The sequence below is a fragment of the Lygodium microphyllum genome, chromosome 5 (assembly GCF_053477565.2).
Source record: "Lygodium microphyllum isolate KBCC chromosome 5, Lygodium_microphyllum_v1.1.10, whole genome shotgun sequence".
Taxonomy (NCBI): domain Eukaryota; kingdom Viridiplantae; phylum Streptophyta; class Polypodiopsida; order Schizaeales; family Lygodiaceae; genus Lygodium; species Lygodium microphyllum.
Window position 1 is genome coordinate 52,284,887 of NC_141139.1, and position 18,180 is coordinate 52,303,066.

The following is an 18,180-nucleotide window of genomic DNA, read 5'->3' on the forward strand; positions in this document are numbered from 1 at the left end:
TTCAATCAATATGGTGGAAATCAAAAAGTTACCTAAGGAAAAATTTGGGAAAAAATCTCAAAGGAGGAGTGTATTGAAGCCTAGAGGAATTTCATGGGTAGAATCTACCACCAAGTCATTGAGTGGATGACAAGGAAATTGAAAACAATGAGTGACTTGCAGCCAATTTATATATTAGATTCCATACCTACAAGAGTAGAAGGGGCCACAAAAGCATTAGTAGTGATATAGAATCCGCAACCAACTCTTGGCCTGAAGATAGTCTAAAGACAACACTTATAAGAGTAGAAGGGATAGCAAAAGCACCATCTACGATACAAAATCCAGACTCGACTCCTGGTCTAGATTCAACACCCGTGAGGGAGGAAGGGAATTGGGCCAACATCACAACAGCTAAGTTCGAATCTTCTTCATAAGTAGCTCCAACTAATTTGGAAACACAAACCACTTAAGGACTAGTCTCAATCAATATGGTATTTGCTACCCCTAATGTCAGACCCAACTCCCAAGGGCACATCAACCCTTCACCTTACACATTCCGTTAGGCACAACCCCTAAGAAAGCCCCAATAGTCAACGAACATTTGTTAAAAATGATTCAACTAGATTGGCATGTTCTACTCAAACTAGAAGTGTCAGTCGTGACTGCAATCTCACTAGATGGGGATGTCTACAAGGTATAGTAAGAGTTGATTCCATGCACACCATTATTACTAGACCCCACTATTCTAGTGATTTATCTTTGGTTCAATAGTTGAGTGATCAACAACATATTTCTTGAAAATGTCTTAAGAGCCAGCATTATCATAGTGGTCACTTGTCACGATTTAGGGTTGATGAACTAGGAACAAGTCCCCCTTTTTGGTCCACATGGTGAATCAACAAAAGAGTGTAGCCTCTTAGAATTATCTATTCAGACTAGATGGAAGTAGCAAGTGTTCCATTTTTTATTTCTTTGGTGGTGCTAAACATAGAGCATGCTGGTGAGAATTGTTGCCTCTTGCTCATATGGCCTTGGTTGCGGTAAGCCTAGGTTAGTCATAATTGGGATTGTGATTGATTGACACTTTGCTAAGGTTACAACAAAATCAAGATTTTTAAAAATAGAATTTGACCGCCATCAAAATAGCTTGCACACTAGTGGTAGCTTAGATAGTCAACATAGTGGTTGGATGGCTTGGATGATGATGAGGAAGATGCTTTCCTAGCAACAAATGCGCATTTAGAACCCTTATGTCTTGTGGACGTTATGCAAATTGGTCACACCAGTATTTGGGTCTTCACGCCCCACTTTATCCTGTTTCATTACTACATGGACTGCACCTCAAATCAAGCCATGATTGCCAAACTAAAACTCACAGGAGATGCATGTCTTTAGTGGAAACAATGGTGCAAGGACCAAAGAATTCCCCAAAGTGCTATCACTTGGGACAAAATTAAGGACGTTGTACATGGGAGATATCTTTCGCCCACATATCAAGCCCAGAATATGAATGAGTTATTCAATCTAGAGCAGCTAAGCCTAAGCCTAATGTGAGCTTTCATCCTAATAGGATGGGCTGTGAGTATGGGATACCTTTTGTATTTATCAACAGAGCATGAGACAGAGGGTGGGGTGAGTAACCAATCCTTGCCCTTTACATTTAACAGAGAGGTGCGATGAGTGAATGGAGTGTTGCACACATGGATTGTACCTCTCAATGCACAAAGCACGATCTGTTCTTGTGCACTGCACTATAAGGCTCCCTGGCCTTCCTTCTCGCACCGTATTCTAGCATAGGAGGGCAGGATGCACAATTGCACCAGTAATTGTGCACAAGGCATACAACCTCTGCATAAGTGACTATGAGGATAACATCAATGGGCTTTAGGAATAGGATGCCCTCTTGTATCTATCAATAGAGTGTGAGATAGAGGGGGGGTTGAGTGTGACTAGTGTTTCCTAAATCACTTATTGAGCGGTGAGGATTGAGGGACATTACGGCAATTGGAGTTAGGTACGTTCTTGTTTTCCTATGCACGCATAGGATTAGTCTCTACTATCACCATAGGACACATCATCCTCTTCTGTACACTGTACAACAAGGCTCCGTGGCCTTCCTACTTGCACCTATGCCAGAGAGGGTTGGACATACTAATGCACCATGAACTATGCACCCTGGAATACTCCCTCTACACCATCCCCCTTGTCGATTCCTATCCCGAGTGTGAGATTTTGGTTTCAATCATGATTCACTCGAGTGATGTCAGTACTGGGGCGAGTGACTGTTCTTTCATTCCATTTGAGCGACCGTGAGCTGAGTGCAATATTCTTTGCCATCCATAGTTTCCCGCGATTCCCTCAACAAAGTTGCCTCCCTCGGTATTGCTACTATGTGGTCCCTACCCCGCTAGATGTGTACATGCTACATAGACACCTTGGTCTCTCCTACATCTCCGACTGCAACATAGTATGTGACATCGACATTCAACCTCGATTCTCTCCAACATGGGCCAAGTTTTTCTAACCCTACACCTTTGTTTATTAGTGATGGTCAGGTCTTAAGTGTGGGGATGTCAGCAGTTGTCTGATGTGTGGTCCTAGGTCCTTGATCTTCGGTTTACCCTTCCCTTTAAGGTTTTAAGTGTGGAGATGCATCCCTGCACATTGTCGTACTGTTGCGCATCCGAGGTGTGGAATCCACCAAAATTTTTGTGTGTGTGACATTTGTTACTTTGTGCATACTTAGTCGTTGTGTTTGCAATTTGTTCTGTGTGGGAAATATAGTGGAGAGGGGGTTGGAGCAAGAGGAACTTATATGTAATGCTCTAGTTGGCATGTATGCCAAGTATGGAAGCCTACTAGATGCACATGTTATTTTTTATACACTATCCAATCGAGATGTTGTGACATGGAGCTCTTTGATTGGAGGATATACCCACCAAGAACACATTCAAGAGGCTTTGCAACTGTTTGATCGCATGAGTGATCTAGGTTGTGAGCCTGCTAGCTTCACATACAATTGTGTTATTGACTTTCTCATCAAGGCACAAAGATTTGATGATGCATTGGAAATGTACAACAAAATGCAGAAAGTAGAAATGCATCCAAATAATCTCACTATGGGTATGGTTACTCTTGGACTATGCAAAGCCAATAAAGTAGATGATGCTATAAAGTTGGTTATTGACATAGCTGGAAAGGCAGATATTGTTAATGCTCATGTGATACCAGGCCCCGGTATTGTGGATGGGCTAAAGCTCAAGGTCTACCACAACATCGTGGATTACTTATTTTGGCAGAAATGAGTTCCAGTGGAACATTAGCTAAGGGTGATTATATAGCAGCTACAGCAAAGATAGCTGCAAATCATCCTGATTTTGTTATTGGTTTTATTTCAATAAATCTTGCAGCATGGTTTATGGGGTTAGGGAATCCTGCTTTGATACATATGACTCCTGGAGTACAAATTTGTAATGTGTCCACCTGTTCTCTTCAGGACACGTCTTAGCAGTCCATAGGAAAGGACGTTTAAGAAGCTCCGCCCGGCACTCCCATGGAATGTCATGGGGTTTGTGATCTAGGACTTTCCGCGTCTGCCACATAGCAAAAGTATTCTAGCCGTTCCCACTTAGGACTGACCTGAATCAGGGTTTTTTTCGATGGTCATTTCCAAAACGGAGACTAGCGTCGACCCCTGAGTGAACTACTTTACACAAAAATGCCAGGGGCCGAAGCGGATTCACGCTACACTTGGTTCAAGGAGAATGGAAAATGAGAGGGATGGAAAGCTCAACCTCTCTACCATAAGGCATAGCCCCATTCCGTTCACCTAAAACAACGTAAATCGAGATTATTATAACTTAGACTCTAGGTCAGAGACCTTGCTTTTCATGTCCTTTGAAACGATCTTCTTGCTGTCATTTATGATTGAGAAAAGTTCCTGGTCAACCGAGACCACCCATCCATAGAACGGACCCATGGCCACATCCACCGCACTTTCCTCAATTTTTTTAGTTATCTAATTACCTACCACATTTAGTTGGACATGCATCAATTAGCTTTCTTAATTAGCTGGTTCCTTCACGTAATCATAGCACTTGACATAGAAAAACAGTGTCAAACAAGTTCATTTTCAACAGGTTATCATATTTATCTTTCAAATACATTTATAAAGTCTAGCCCATAGGCTTATCCATAATCCACTTGAAGGCTATCCAGCAATCCACAAGGATTACTAATCCAAGATTCTGCCCGTAGACTAGTATGCAGGCCTCGAGATCCAATCCCAAGTAACGTTGACCTCTTTTGCAGGGCCCGAAAGGCGAGGGATTAACGGCTCAAGCCCCCCTGGCACCCAAGCATCTTCCTACTCCAAGTAGTGCTCAATAGAGAGACCTCTCGCGGCAGGTTCGTCGGTCCACCTTCCCGGCGCGGTTAACAACCCCCTTGGTTAGGGTCAGGCAAGCAGTCGGGGGTAGCTGAGGCTGCCTCTTCCTTCAGGCCTTCAACCTGAAGCATTAGATATCTTTTCGTCCTTTAATTCCTTGAGCAAACAAAGCAAACAGTGCTCTTTAAAACTATTACAAGCACAATCATTTCAAGTGGTCGTTATTTGGCCAACTACTAAGGAGTGAATCCTTCTTTCCAAATGCATCCAGCACTCGATCCAGGATCAATTGCGAGGCAAGAACCCCAAGGGTTTGTTTGTTAACCCTTATATCCTTGGGTTAGGGTCGTACCCTATTAACCCAACTTAACCGATACCTTAAGCTCTATTAGCAGTAACTATGTTATTTAAAGTTACTGATTGGTCTTTTGTGGCGAGTCGGCAGATTCTTCCTCCTCCATGCCTGGATTGTTCTCCTCATGACCAGCCTATTCTCTTCCCTCTACTCAGATAGACTGGCGTAGTATTTCTTTCCTCGCGCCTTCCCATTTTTTCACACCCTCTCCTCCTTGCTCCTCCCCCTCCACAGGGCGTTTTTATAGGTGAAGGGAGGGGGACCCCCCCCATGCAGCTTATTGCATGGGCATTCCCCCCCTATGACTTCCAGCTCGTGCTGAATCAACTGCGCTTCACTTCCTTCCCTCCAGCACGGCCTTCGGTTGGGGGAAAGAAGGGATAAATTAAAAAAATTTGCCATATATCCATCAATTTCCTCTTTACCTCCTCCCAAGAGGAGGTTCACACGAAAATATGCGACTTTCATTGACTTTGGTCTCATTTATGCCAATGGAGATTGTACAATTGCACCGTCCGTACATTCAATGCCGGCATTGTCATTACATGAGATTCACACGTGCACGTAATATATTTCAGCAAAAATATTACATTCTCTTCTCCTTGGAGGAATCAAGATATCCTCATCTCGAGATAAACTAGGGATATTGATGGTTGAGAGTGCTTTCATCCATCAGGATAATCTTTCCATTGGACGAGGCATTCTGTCAAGGTTCTGGATCTCAGTTGTCTCTCCCTAACATCTAAGATCGTGTCAGGCGGTAGTTCAGGGTCTCCTTGACTAGGCATTACAACTTGTTGGTCATCAAGTACATGGTTAGGATTAGGTACATACTTCTTCAATAGGCTAATATGGAATACATTATGAACTTTTAGGCTCACAGGGAGTTGTAGTCTAAAAGCATTAGGTCCTAGGCACTTGAGGATCTTATATGGTCCACAATACCTTGGACGTAGCTTCTTGCAGTATCCTAAGGATAGGGAACTCTTCTTTGGGCATATGCGAATGAAGACCATGTCTCCTTCCTCGAAGATTCTATCTTGATGCTTCAAATCCGAGTATGCCTTCTGTCTATCCTTGGTGGCTTGGATGTCCTGTCTTATTGACTTTACTTGGTCATCCATCTCTTCCAACATCTACCTAGAAGCTTCAACCCTCAAGGTTGGATCTGAGAAGTTTAGGGGACTTCGATAGTCATGACCATACAATTCTTGAAAAGGGGTCATTTGAATGCTTTGTTGGTAAGAAGCATTATAGGCAAACTCAACCAAAGGCAAGTATTGAATCCACCTTTTTGGCTCACGACAGCATTGTGCCCTTAGCATATCCTCAATGACTTGATTGACTCGCTCCATTTGGCCATCAGTTTGGGGATGGTAAGTTGTACTAAAACAGAGTTGAGTCCCAATGGCTTCAAAGATAGCTCTCCAGAAATGTGATGTGAAGAGAGAATCACGATCACTAATGATTCTCCTGGAAAGCCCATGTAGCTTGAATATCTCCTTGATAAACAACCTTGCAATGTCTGAGACTTTATAGTTTGTCTTTACCGGAATAAGATGTGCAACCTTAGTAAGCATGTCAACCACAACCATGATGGAGTTGTATCCTCCCTGAACTTGGGGTAGGCCAATGACAAAGTCCATACTGATGAATTTCCATTTCATTTGGGGAATGTCAAGTGGTTGCAACTTCCCTGACATTTTGACATGTTTGGCTTTGATATGTTGACAAGACAAACACTTAGTGACATATTTGAGAACGTCACCTTTAAGTCTCTCCCAATAGTAGCTCTCCCTAACTACATTGAGAGTCTTGGCATAGCCAGGATGTCCTGAGAAAGGGGAATCATGAGCTTCCCACAATATCTTCTACTTAAGTGACTGGCTTGCCGGTATACATACTCTCATTCTATAGTAGACAAGTCCACTATTGATACAGAATTCATGATACTTAGCCTGTAGCTTTTGGTCCTGGTCCTTGATAGAGATCTCCTTAGCATCTTTTGATAGGATGGATCATGTCATGCTTCCTCTCTAGCTAGCTCAAGTATTGGGTTGTTTGGCATGGACATCTTTGTGGCTAGAGATCTAGCTATTGACAGAATTTGCAAGATTAGAGAATTAAGGAATGCCTTGCGACTAAGTGCATCGGCAACTACATCCTCCTTTGCAGGTCGGTACTTAATTTCAAAATCATACTCCTCCAACACTTCAATCCATCGGCGTTGCCTCATGTTGAGCTCGTTCTGGGTAAAGATCCACTTGAGACTTTTATGATCAGTCACTAGTGTAAACTTGTTACCCAACAGGTAGTGTCTCCAAAGCTTTTTAGGGCATGGATGACAGCTAACAGTTCTAGATCATGGGTAGCATAATTCTTCTCATGGCTCCTCAGTTTTCTTGAAGAGTAGGCTACATGATGATCTTCCTGCATGAGCACACATCCTAAGGCAAGCGTGCTAGCATCAGTTACTACTTCGAACTCCTTACTGAGGTCTGGAAGTTTTAGGATAGGTGCTGATACCAAACTTTGCTTCAATCTATCAAAGCTGGTTTGTTCAACCATGCAATGGATGTTTGCTTCTTTAGTAGATCCGTCAGAGGTGTTGCAATCAAAGCATAGTTTTTGATGAAGACTCTATACCATCCTGTCAATCCAAGAAAACTGCGTATTTCTTTGACAGTTGTTGGTATTGGCCATTCTAACACATCTCTGACTTTGGCTGGATCCACTGAGATTCCCTCCATTGATACGATGAATTCTAGATATTCAATCTGACGTTTGAAGAATGCATGTGCATATCAAGATTGTGGGAGAGAAGGAAGGAGTCTCACTTGTAGCTTTCTTGCTTGCACAATGGGGGAATACACACAGAGGTGGAGGCTGAAAACAGTTTTCCTCTTCTTAGTTGTGTAAGCCAAAAGAACTCTCGTACAAAGAAATAAAAGAACCCTGTATATGGGTCTCAAACCAAACTCAACTAACTAAGGTGGCATACTAACTGAGCCACGAACTAGAGTAGATAAGGACAGCTATCATGTAGCTATTATTCATGGGCAGTGTACCAACCGCGTCTGCAACTAACAAGTCGGTGACATAAATACACAATGGTCACCCTGGCGTATCACGAGTGGAGCTCGATATCTCAACACTCCCCCTTGAGCTCAATCCCAATTCCTGCACACCAAGCAGGTCTCTGAACTTGCGCAGCTTCTCTGTGCCCAATGCCTTCATGAATATGTCATCTACCTGATCCTCTGTGCTAACATAAACTAGATCAATAAGACCTAGTAAAACCCTCTCTCGCACATAGTGAGAATGCACCTCAATGGACTTTGTTCTAGCATGATAGAGTGGGTTATTTGCCAAGTGTATACTACTCATGTTGTCACAATAAATGACAACTGGCCCATCTGTAGACTGATGCATATCATAAAGTAGCTTATGCAACCAAGCTACCTCACATGCAGCCATTGCTCCACCCCTGTACTCAGCCTCTGTGCTCGACAAGGCAACTGTAGGCTGTTTCTTGCTGCTCCAAGTGACTGTAACACTCCCAAAAGAGAACACATATCCACTGGTAGATCGTCTATTAGAAATACTACCATCCCAATCAGCATCAGTGTATCCATGCAACTGTATCTGAACCCCAGTCTCATAAAATAGTCCATACTGCAATGTGGACTTCACATACCTGAGTATGCGTCTAGCCGCATCCAAATGTGGTTTCCTTGGAGCCTGCATAAACTGGCTTACCAGTCCAACAACATAGCTCAAATCTAGCCTGGTAATAGTCATATAAATCAAACTTCCTACTATGCGTCTGTACATAGTAGGGTCTTCTAGAAGCTCACCTGCATCTGTGCTCAGCTTCACATTCTGCTCCAAAGGAACTGAAATAGGCTTACAGCCTGCCATCCCATATTTGGACAGCATGTCCAATCCATACTGCCTCTGCAAGAGCTGTATCCCAATTGGTGATCTAATCACCTCAATGCCCAAGAAATAATGCAGCTCTCCCAAATCCTTCATCTCAAGCTTTTGCTTCAATAGCATTTTCACATGAAGTATATCTTCATCACTGTCACCTGTCATAATCAAATCATCAACATAAATGACAAGTAGCATAATACCTTTCTCTGTTTTTCTCACATAAAGTGAGAAATATGCCTTGGAAATGTGAAAGCCAATAGTGACAAGATACTGTCCTATCTTGTGAGACCATGCTCTAGGTGTTTGCTTCAAGCCATACAAGGCTTTCTTCGACCTGCAAACAAACTCAGGATGAACAGCATGCACATAACCTGGTGGTTGCTCCATATAGACCTCTTCTTGCAAATCACCATGCAAGAAGGCATTCTTTACATCCATTTGATGTAAAGACCATCCCTTTGATGCAGCCATAGCAATGACTGCTCTTACAGTTGCCATCCTTACAACCGGACTGAATGTTTCTTCATAGTCAATACCATATGTTTGTGCATATCCCTTGACTACTAATCTTGCCTTGTATCTGTTCATAGAACCATCTGCATTGTGCTTCACCTTATAAACCCACTTACAGCCAATTGCATTTTTACCTTTAGGCAAAGGTACCAATTCCCATGTAGCATTTACTTCCAAGGCATCCATTTCTTCATCCATGGCTTTCTCCCATTTTTATTTTCCCATGGCTTCCTCAAAAGAAGTGGGTTCTGGTTCCTGTATCACTTTAACCATATATGCATAGTGAATGGCTGTAAATCCATCATATTTCAGCCTATCCACAAGATACCTAGCTCTCATAGACCTGCGCAAAGTAGGTTCACTCCCAGGTACTCTCAAAACATCCCTGGTCTTCCTTACTCCAGGTGTAACAATAGAAGGAATACCCAACTCATCATCAATGCTCTGTTCTGAGCCACTGGATTCACCATCCACATAAGAGTGACCTGCATTCACATCAAACATGGGCTGATCAACCTTCTCTTTTCCTTTTCGTGATACTTGCATACCACTATCTGCATTACTTTGAGAAGATTTTCCTGATCTCAATCTGCCTGTCCATGGCGAAGAATGTGAACCACTGCTAGAGGACGCTCCAGGTCTACTAATATTTTGTGACTGCTGTTGTGAGTTCTGTGCAGCATTACCATTTTGTGCATCTACATCATCAATCACATTTACTGGTTTATACCAGCTACTCATCTTATCAAAAACAACATCTCTGCTCACTGTAAACTTACGAGTAGAAGGGTTATAGCATCTATACCCTTTTTGCTGCAGAGAGTAACCAATAAAGATGCACTTCTTAGCTTTTGGATCCAACTTGGATCTCAACTCATCTGGCACATGTACATAGACAATGCAACCATAAATTTTCAAATTAGAAATATCTGGTTTCCTACCAGTATACCTCTCCTCTGGAGTCATTCCATGTATTGCTGTAGTGGGAGTCATGTTCATTATGTAGACTGTTGTAGCAACTGCTTCAGCCCAATAAAAATCTGGCAAGTCTTTTTCATTGAGCATGGCATGAGATACCTCTCCAATATGCCTGTTTTTCCTTTCTGCAATTCCATTTTGTTGTGGGGTATGACTGCATGAATATTGCTGCTTTATGCCATGCTCCTGCAGGAACCTTGCAAACTCATTTGAAAGGTACTCTCCCCCTCCATCTGACCTTAGGCATTTTATTTGCAGGCCTGTTTCTTTTTCAACCATAGCTTTAAGGGTTTTAAAATGCCCAAAAACTTCACTTTTCTTTTTCATAAAATACACCCAAACTTTTCTGCTATAGTCATCAATAAAACTGACAAAATAATGATAGCCTCCAAGAGATGCAGCTTTAGTAGTCCACACATCAGAGTGGATTAATTCCAATGGCTTCTCACTCTCTTGAACATGTCTAGGAAATGGTTTCCTTGCCTATTTTCCAAACTGACAGGCTTCACATACCTTATGCATTTCTGCAACCTTGAATTTAGGCAAACCTGCAACAATATTTTGGGCCTGCATTGATTTAAGTTGCTGTACATTAACATGACCAATGCGTTTATGCCAAATATCAATATCTGCAACTACACCGGTCCCATGTGCAAACATTGCTGCACTCAATTCAGACATGTCTGCATCCAATGTAAACATTCTGCCCTTCTTCTTTCCTTTTGCTATCAAGCGACCTTTATTTTTCATATCCTCAACAAAGCATCCATGAGGATTAAATCTGACCTGCAAGCCCTGCTCAACCATTTGACCAACAGAAACCAGATTCTTGGTGATATTCGGGACATGAAATACATCGGACAAGTATTTCTTTTTCCCATCCTGCATAGACAAAGGAATTTTTCCAATCTGCACAATAGGATATGCAGTATCATCACCAGTCTCCACAAATCCTGGTTTTTCCATTTTTCTTGCATCCTCCATCCATTCTGCATGACCTATCATGTGGTTTGATGCACCTGAGTCAACATACCATACATCATTGCTTTCTTCTGCACTTGTCACAGAATTATTCATGTGCTGCACCATAAACAAGTGCTCATTTCTGTCATCACCCTGTCTACTAGAAGATGCATAATTCCCTTGTTGCAGTTTTCCATTCATGATGTCATTCTGCTTTTTATAGGAGTCTTTAGCCATATGACCCATTTTACCACAGTAGTAGCATTCAACATTACTGTTTGCATTTTGGCCTCTTTGCCATCCACCACGACCTCTTTGGCTCCCCCTGCCTCTAGAGTTACCACGTCCTCCTCCATAGGACTGGTTTTCTTGAGTTTGCTGCATATTCTGATTTCTACAACGGCCTCCAAATCGGCCTCCTCTACCTCTGCGTCTACCTCTTCCAGCATTTGAGTAGAAGACAGCTTCTTTTGAAGTTCCTCCTGAAGAAGATGCACCACCATTTCTCTGCTCCTCAGAAATTAGAAGAGCAATCAACTCCTCAAAATCAGGAAATCTTTCACGAACTGAAATGGATGTCCAAAACTGTGCATAATCCTTTCCTAGACCATTCAAGGTCACAGAAACTAAATCATCATCTTCCACTAGCAACCCAATGGAAGCAAGTGCATTGCAATCTTCTTCACCTTCATGTGGTAGTCATTGATGCTCATACTTTCTCTTTGCACATTGTGCAACTCTTGCTTGAGCTGCATTTTCCTAGCTTGCGTATTTGTGCTATACATTTTTGACAAAGTATCCCATGCCTCCTTTGGCGTACTTGCATCCTGAATATGCACAATCATAGAGTTTGAAATACTGATAGACAACCAGTACATAACTTTCCTGGCTCTCTCATGCCATGCTTTAAATGTCTGCATTTACTGTTGATTGGGAACATCAGGAAGAACTGGTTCTTCTTCATTTCCTGCAACAAATTCCCAATATCCTTTTCTCATAAGGAAATTTGTCATTCTAAACTTCCATGCTTGGAAGTTGTTCTTGTCAAGATTTTTAGTGACAATCTGTGAGAGAGAATCAGAGACCATTACAGAACACTGCAAAAAAATATGTCACTGCAAAGAACACAGCTTCAGCCTCACAAAGGCAAATCTGCAAAACTGACGAAAGTGGTATTTGACCACACAGTCACCTCCTAGTGACGATTTTGCATCAACAGGCAACAGGGATGATTCTGTAACTCCCAATGTCTCTGCGCACAAGCATATGATGCAATTTCTACAGTGACTTTTCACCGACCTGTAGAACAGTGGCTGCGCAGCATAAAACTGGGCCTTTTCCTGAGTGCGTGCAGAAAACTTCCGCCTCCAAAATAGGCCCCGAAATGGCCTCAAATAAAAAAAACAAGGTCATTATAAGAGACAAATCAAAAAAACAATGGCCTCAAATAAAAAAAACAAGGTCATTATACTGCCCTCTTGCTTCACCGCGAAGGGCGTCTCAACCTGAGACAATGCACTCCTGCACTTTCCGGCTGTGCTACTGTAGAGATCTGCTCCCAAAACAGAAAATGAAAGCAACACTACTCCTCTTACCAGAACACCGCGAGCTTGGCTTGCTTTCTTGAGCTCCTTACCACGAACAAGGCTCTGATACCATGTCAAGATTGTGGGAGAGAAGGAAAGAGTCTCACTTGTAGCTTTCTTGCTTACACAATGGGGGAATACACACAGAGGTGGAGGCTAAAAACAGTTTTCCTCTTCTTAGTTGTGTAAGCCAAAAGAACTCTCGTACAAAGAAATAGAAGAACCCTATATATGGGTCTCAAACCAAACTCAACTAACTAAGGTGGCATACTAACTGAGCCACGAACTAGAGTAGATAAGGATAGCTATCATGTAGCTATTATTCATGGGCAATGTACCAACCGCGTCTGTAAACTGACAAGTCGGTGACATAAATACACAACGGTCACCCTGGCGTATCACGAGTGGAGCTCGATATCTCAACAGTGCAAGATAACACTCATTCAAATGAGAAGAAAAGACAACTCTTAAAGGGTTGGGGAACACGCAACAATCAACGAGCTTATGTGACCTCATTGTCTCAAGGACAATCCAAAGTTGGGGTTCATGATCTTCCTCCTGTTTGGAATAGACTAAAGTGTCATCGAAGAAGAGGAGCACGAAGTCATCAAGATATGGCCTAAAGATATCCTAGATTAACCTGTTGAAGGTGGCAGGTGCATTCGTAAGCCCGAATGACATAACTAGGAACTCAAAGTGACCATATCCTGTGTTGAAGGCCGTCTTTGGGATATCTTCTTCCTTGATTCTTATCTGATAGTAACCAGACCTAAGATCAATCTTGGAAAAGATCTTTGCATCCTGAAGACGATCAAGAAGCTCATCTATTCTAGGAATAGGATACTTGTTCTTGACAGTTGATTGATTCAACCCTCTGCGAAGAGTTCCATCTTTATTTTTCTGGAACAGTAACGGAGCTCCCCATGGTGAACTGCTTGGATGGATGTAGCCCTGATCTAGCAGTTGCTTGAGTTGTTCCTTCAGCTCAATTTCTCTTGGGATGGACATTCTATAAGGTCTCTTTGCAATTAGCGCAGCTCCTAGCACTAGCTTGATCTCATGATCCACTTCTCTTTGAGGCGGGAGTTCTGTTAACTCTTCAGGAAATACATCCACATATTCCTTTAGCCATGAAGGTCCTTCACTAGACTTCTACTTCTAATCTAACTTATTGATCTTAATCAAGTAGACAGGTAGTCCCTTTCTAACTCCCTTTATAATCTGGGATGCTTTGGCCAATTGAATTTTTTGGCTTTCCAGCCTCTCCTTGAGTTGTGACCAATTCCCCTTCAGAGTTTCGAAAGGAAATTTGGTCCTTTCCACAATGAATGTAGGCATCATTAGATTTAATCTAATCCATACCAAGTAGACACTCATGGATACCTAGGTTCATGACTCTAGATTTTGACTGAAGTTGTCTTTCCTCCCAGAAAGAATTCCATCTTAGCAGTTTGCCTAGTACAAGTGACCTCATGACCATTTGCTAATTCCACAAGCAAGTTAGGTGCTTCTACTCTGGCTATTCCTAATCTTCTTGCACAAGCTGGTGAGATAAAGGAATGTGTACTGCCACAATCAATCAAGGTTTTGAAACCTTTACCTTGATAGTCCGATGGCGTCTGAATCACCGAGAACTGGCGATTCGGGCCTTTCTTGTGTAGAGCGGCATGGACTGTCACCCTTTCAAACTCTGCTTACATGGTCGGATCTTCTTCTTCGCACATTTCCCTATTGGCAACACAGGCGGTTCTTCCTTTGCCTTGGGTAGCAGCTCCCTGGCCATGGCCAATTCCTTGGAAAGGTGCTTGGCGATGTCCTCCTCCAAGCTTGGGGCATTTCCTCTTGAAATGACCAAGCTCGTTGCAGTGGAAACAACAGAGGTTTCAGCCATTGCTTTGGGTAGGGACAAAGTTTTTGACATTATTAGTCCTTGCTTTCTTTCTTTGTCCCTGATTCTGACCTTGAACTCTCTTCATTTGAGGCCTATATGCTCCTCTGTTTGGGTCATTATAAGACCAAGTTTTGTTACCTTTTGGTCTAGCCTGCACCTCTTGAATTATAGATGCAACTTGAATGAGTGCGTCCTGAAGATCTGATGGGCACATAGATTCGAGATGGGTATTCACTAGTGGGTTTAAACCAGCACAAAATTTTGACACCTCTTGTGTCATGTCCATCTGAGACGCATACTTAAGAAGTGAGACGAATTTAGAGTAGTATGCATCAAGAGTGAGTCCTAGTTGTTTCAGCTTGTAGAACTCATTCATTTTCTGCGTGCGATACACAGGTGGTAAGTATCTTCCTTGCATAGCTTTCTTCAGCTTCTCCCAGGTAATGCATCCTTCTGCAATCCCTTGATCTCTGCACCATTGCTTCCACCAAAGCCTGGCTTCGCCGGTGAGCTTGAGAGCTTGGCAAGCATAGCCTGGTTGGCGAGTGCAATACCGGCTTCTTCAAAGTAATCCTCCATAGACTCTATCCAAATTTCGTCATCCGCTTGGACAGACCTGCCTTTCCCATCAAATTTAGGTGGCTTAATCTGCTTGAGAAGAAACTTCTTCTCCTGGATTATGGCAGTACTTGATGTAGGAGGCGAACTGTGAATCTGTACCTGGGGTTGTGCCTGGATAAAGGTTTCTTAACGTTATAACTCGCTAATCGTTAGGATTTATATTACATACCCAAATTCAGCTATCAACCTAGAATCCTAGCCACTTAAATTTTTATCAATTCTCATAGACAAGACAGACATTGATAAAAAAAGTCTTATTGCATTTATATGAGCATAGCCCATTTGGAATACAACATTTCTTGGGATGATAGGGCAACTGTTTACATTTAGTTTGGGGAGAATAATATTGTATTACATTTATCCATGGGAACTGGATAATAGTATGGTTTTCGGGTCGTGGAATTTTAGGAATCAGTAAGTCATCGGAAGATTAGGGTATCCTTTCCTTTGGAACCCATTCTTCTCATAGCGCCCCAATACCTTGATCCTGTCGGCGGAGATTACACGGGTCACTTCCTCATATATATATGAGTTCAGCTCAACCCTCCGACCTCGAATATGTAAAATTGAGTTTACGTGAACCTCCACAAAAATGAATAGCTTTATGATCTTCAGGTCTTCCAACCACTTGATTCTCTTTAGGTTGGTTTGAAGGTATGCAAACCGGTGGGTAGCTATATAGTAGATTCGTGAGTCACCCATCCATCTTCGTTACACGTACAAAGGCGATGGATTATAGATATGATCTAGGATGTTCATCATCTCAACCCTTTGTCGATAATCCGAGGAATGCATCGCGGTCATAAATATGACTCGGAACACTAAGAACATATTCCATGCTTCATAATTCTGCAAGACAGCATCGAAAGAAAGGAAATATTCGGAACAGTAACATTTGCTTTACTTTTTCTTATTAAGATTTCTTAAAAACAAATCCTTCATTAGTTCGCTCTAATACCAACTGTAACGTGTCCACCTGTTCTCTTCAGGACACGTCTTAGCAGTCCATTGGAATGGACGTCTAGGAAGCTCCACCCGGCACTCCCATGGATAGTTACTGGGTTTGCGATCTAGGACTTTCCGCGTCTGCCACGTAGCGGAAGTATTCTGGCCATTCCCACTTCGGACCCGACTTAAATCAGGGTTTTTCCAAATGGTCATTTCCTAAACGGCAACTAGCATCGACCCCCAAGTGAACTACTTTACGCAGAAACGCCAAGGGCCAAAGCGGATTCACACTGCACTTGGTTCAAGGAGAATGGGAAACGAGAGGGATGCAAAGCTCAACCTCTCTGCCATAAGGCATAGCCCCATTCCGTTCCCCTAAAACAGCGTAAATCGGGATTATTATAACTTAGACTCTAGGTTGGTGCCCTTGCTATTTGTGTCCTTTGAAACAATCTTCTTGCTGTCATTTATGATTGAGAAAAGTTCCCGGCCAATCGAGACCACCCATCCATAGGACTGACCCATGGCCACATTCACCGCACTTTCCTCAGGTTGTTTTAGTTATCTAATTACCTACCACGTTTAGTTGGACATGCATCAATCAGCTTCCTTAATTAACCCATTAGGCACTGGTTCCTTCACATAATCATAGCACTTGACATAGAAAAGCAGTGTCAAACAAGTTCCTTTTCAACAGGTTATCATATTTATCTTTGAAGTACATTTATAAAGTCCAGCCCATAGGCTTATCCATAATCTGCTCGAAGGCTATCCAGCAATCCACAAGGATTACTAATCCAAGATTCTGTCCGTAGACTATTATGTGGGCCTCGAGATCCAATCCCGAGTCATGTTGGCCTCTTGTGCAGGGCTCGGAAGGCGAGGGATTTACGGCTAGAGCCCCCCTGGCATCCAAGCGTCCTCCTGCTCCAAGTAGCGCTCAGCGGAGAGAACTCTCACGACAGGTTCATTTCACCTTCCCAGTGCGGTTAACAACCCCCTTGTTTAGGGTCAGGCAGGCAGTCAGGGATAACTGAGGCTGCCTCTCCCTTCAGGCCTTCAACCTGAAGCATTAGATATCTTTTCATCCTTTAATTCCTTGAGCAAACAAAGCAAACAATGCTATTTAAAACTGTTACAAACACAATCATTTCAAGTGGTCGTTATTTGGCCAACTACTAAGGAGTGAATCCTTCTTTCCAAATGCATCCAGCACTCGATTCGAGATCAATTGGGACTCCGCAAGATCCCCAAGGGTTTGTTTGTTAACCCTTATATCCTTGGGTTAGGGTGCAGAAAAAGAAACAACATATCAATCCACCATACAATAATGCATTCAAATATCTCATGGTAACTACGGACAAGAAAGATGAGTGACTTACTGGGCCGCCGCGTCTATACAATCGGTCGATCAATGATCTGAGACTGTGCCTCTCTGCATATCGAGTCTCAAGGCCTTGTGGATCGCGATTTGTAATGGAGTGCTGCAAAGAAAACAAAATGCTAACTGTTAGAAACATGATTGTCAGTACAAAGAATATCTCAAAAAAACAAATAAGCAAAACAAAAGAGAAACTTACAAAGTCCTCCAAATATGTCCTGTGGCTGCCACTCCCAAGATGATGTACCGATCCGGCCTCGATTCGTGCCCTCGCCGCCTCCCGCTGCTGACTCCAACGTCCTAGCGAATTTGTAGCCTCCTCCCTCAGTCTGTGCCAGTCCTCTGTATCTAACCACTCGGGCTTTGGAGCCCCACTCTTGATTGCCTTGCGTGCGTCAGATCGTCTATGTGACATGTCTGCACGCATGCAATCCATCATCCAGCTCATAGAGAATCTATCCACTGCGGCTAGCACCGGGAACTCCTCGTGCAAGGATGCTACTATGTACTCCTTGCTCCCCTCCGATATGTTCCTCCAATGATCCAGGACGTTGTGCCGAAAAAGTTGTTGGCACAACTCCCTCATGCGAGCCATCACCCTCCTCCCCTCATCATTCATGATGATGGCTCCTGACCTGC

General features: G+C 42.8%; 1 pseudogene; it reads left to right on the forward strand.

The window, feature by feature from the left end:
- Window positions 1–3,283: 3,283 nt before the first annotated feature.
- Window positions 3,284–18,180, forward strand: part of LOC148035826 (aspartate aminotransferase, chloroplastic-like) — a 37,846-nt pseudogene continuing 22,949 nt past the window's right edge.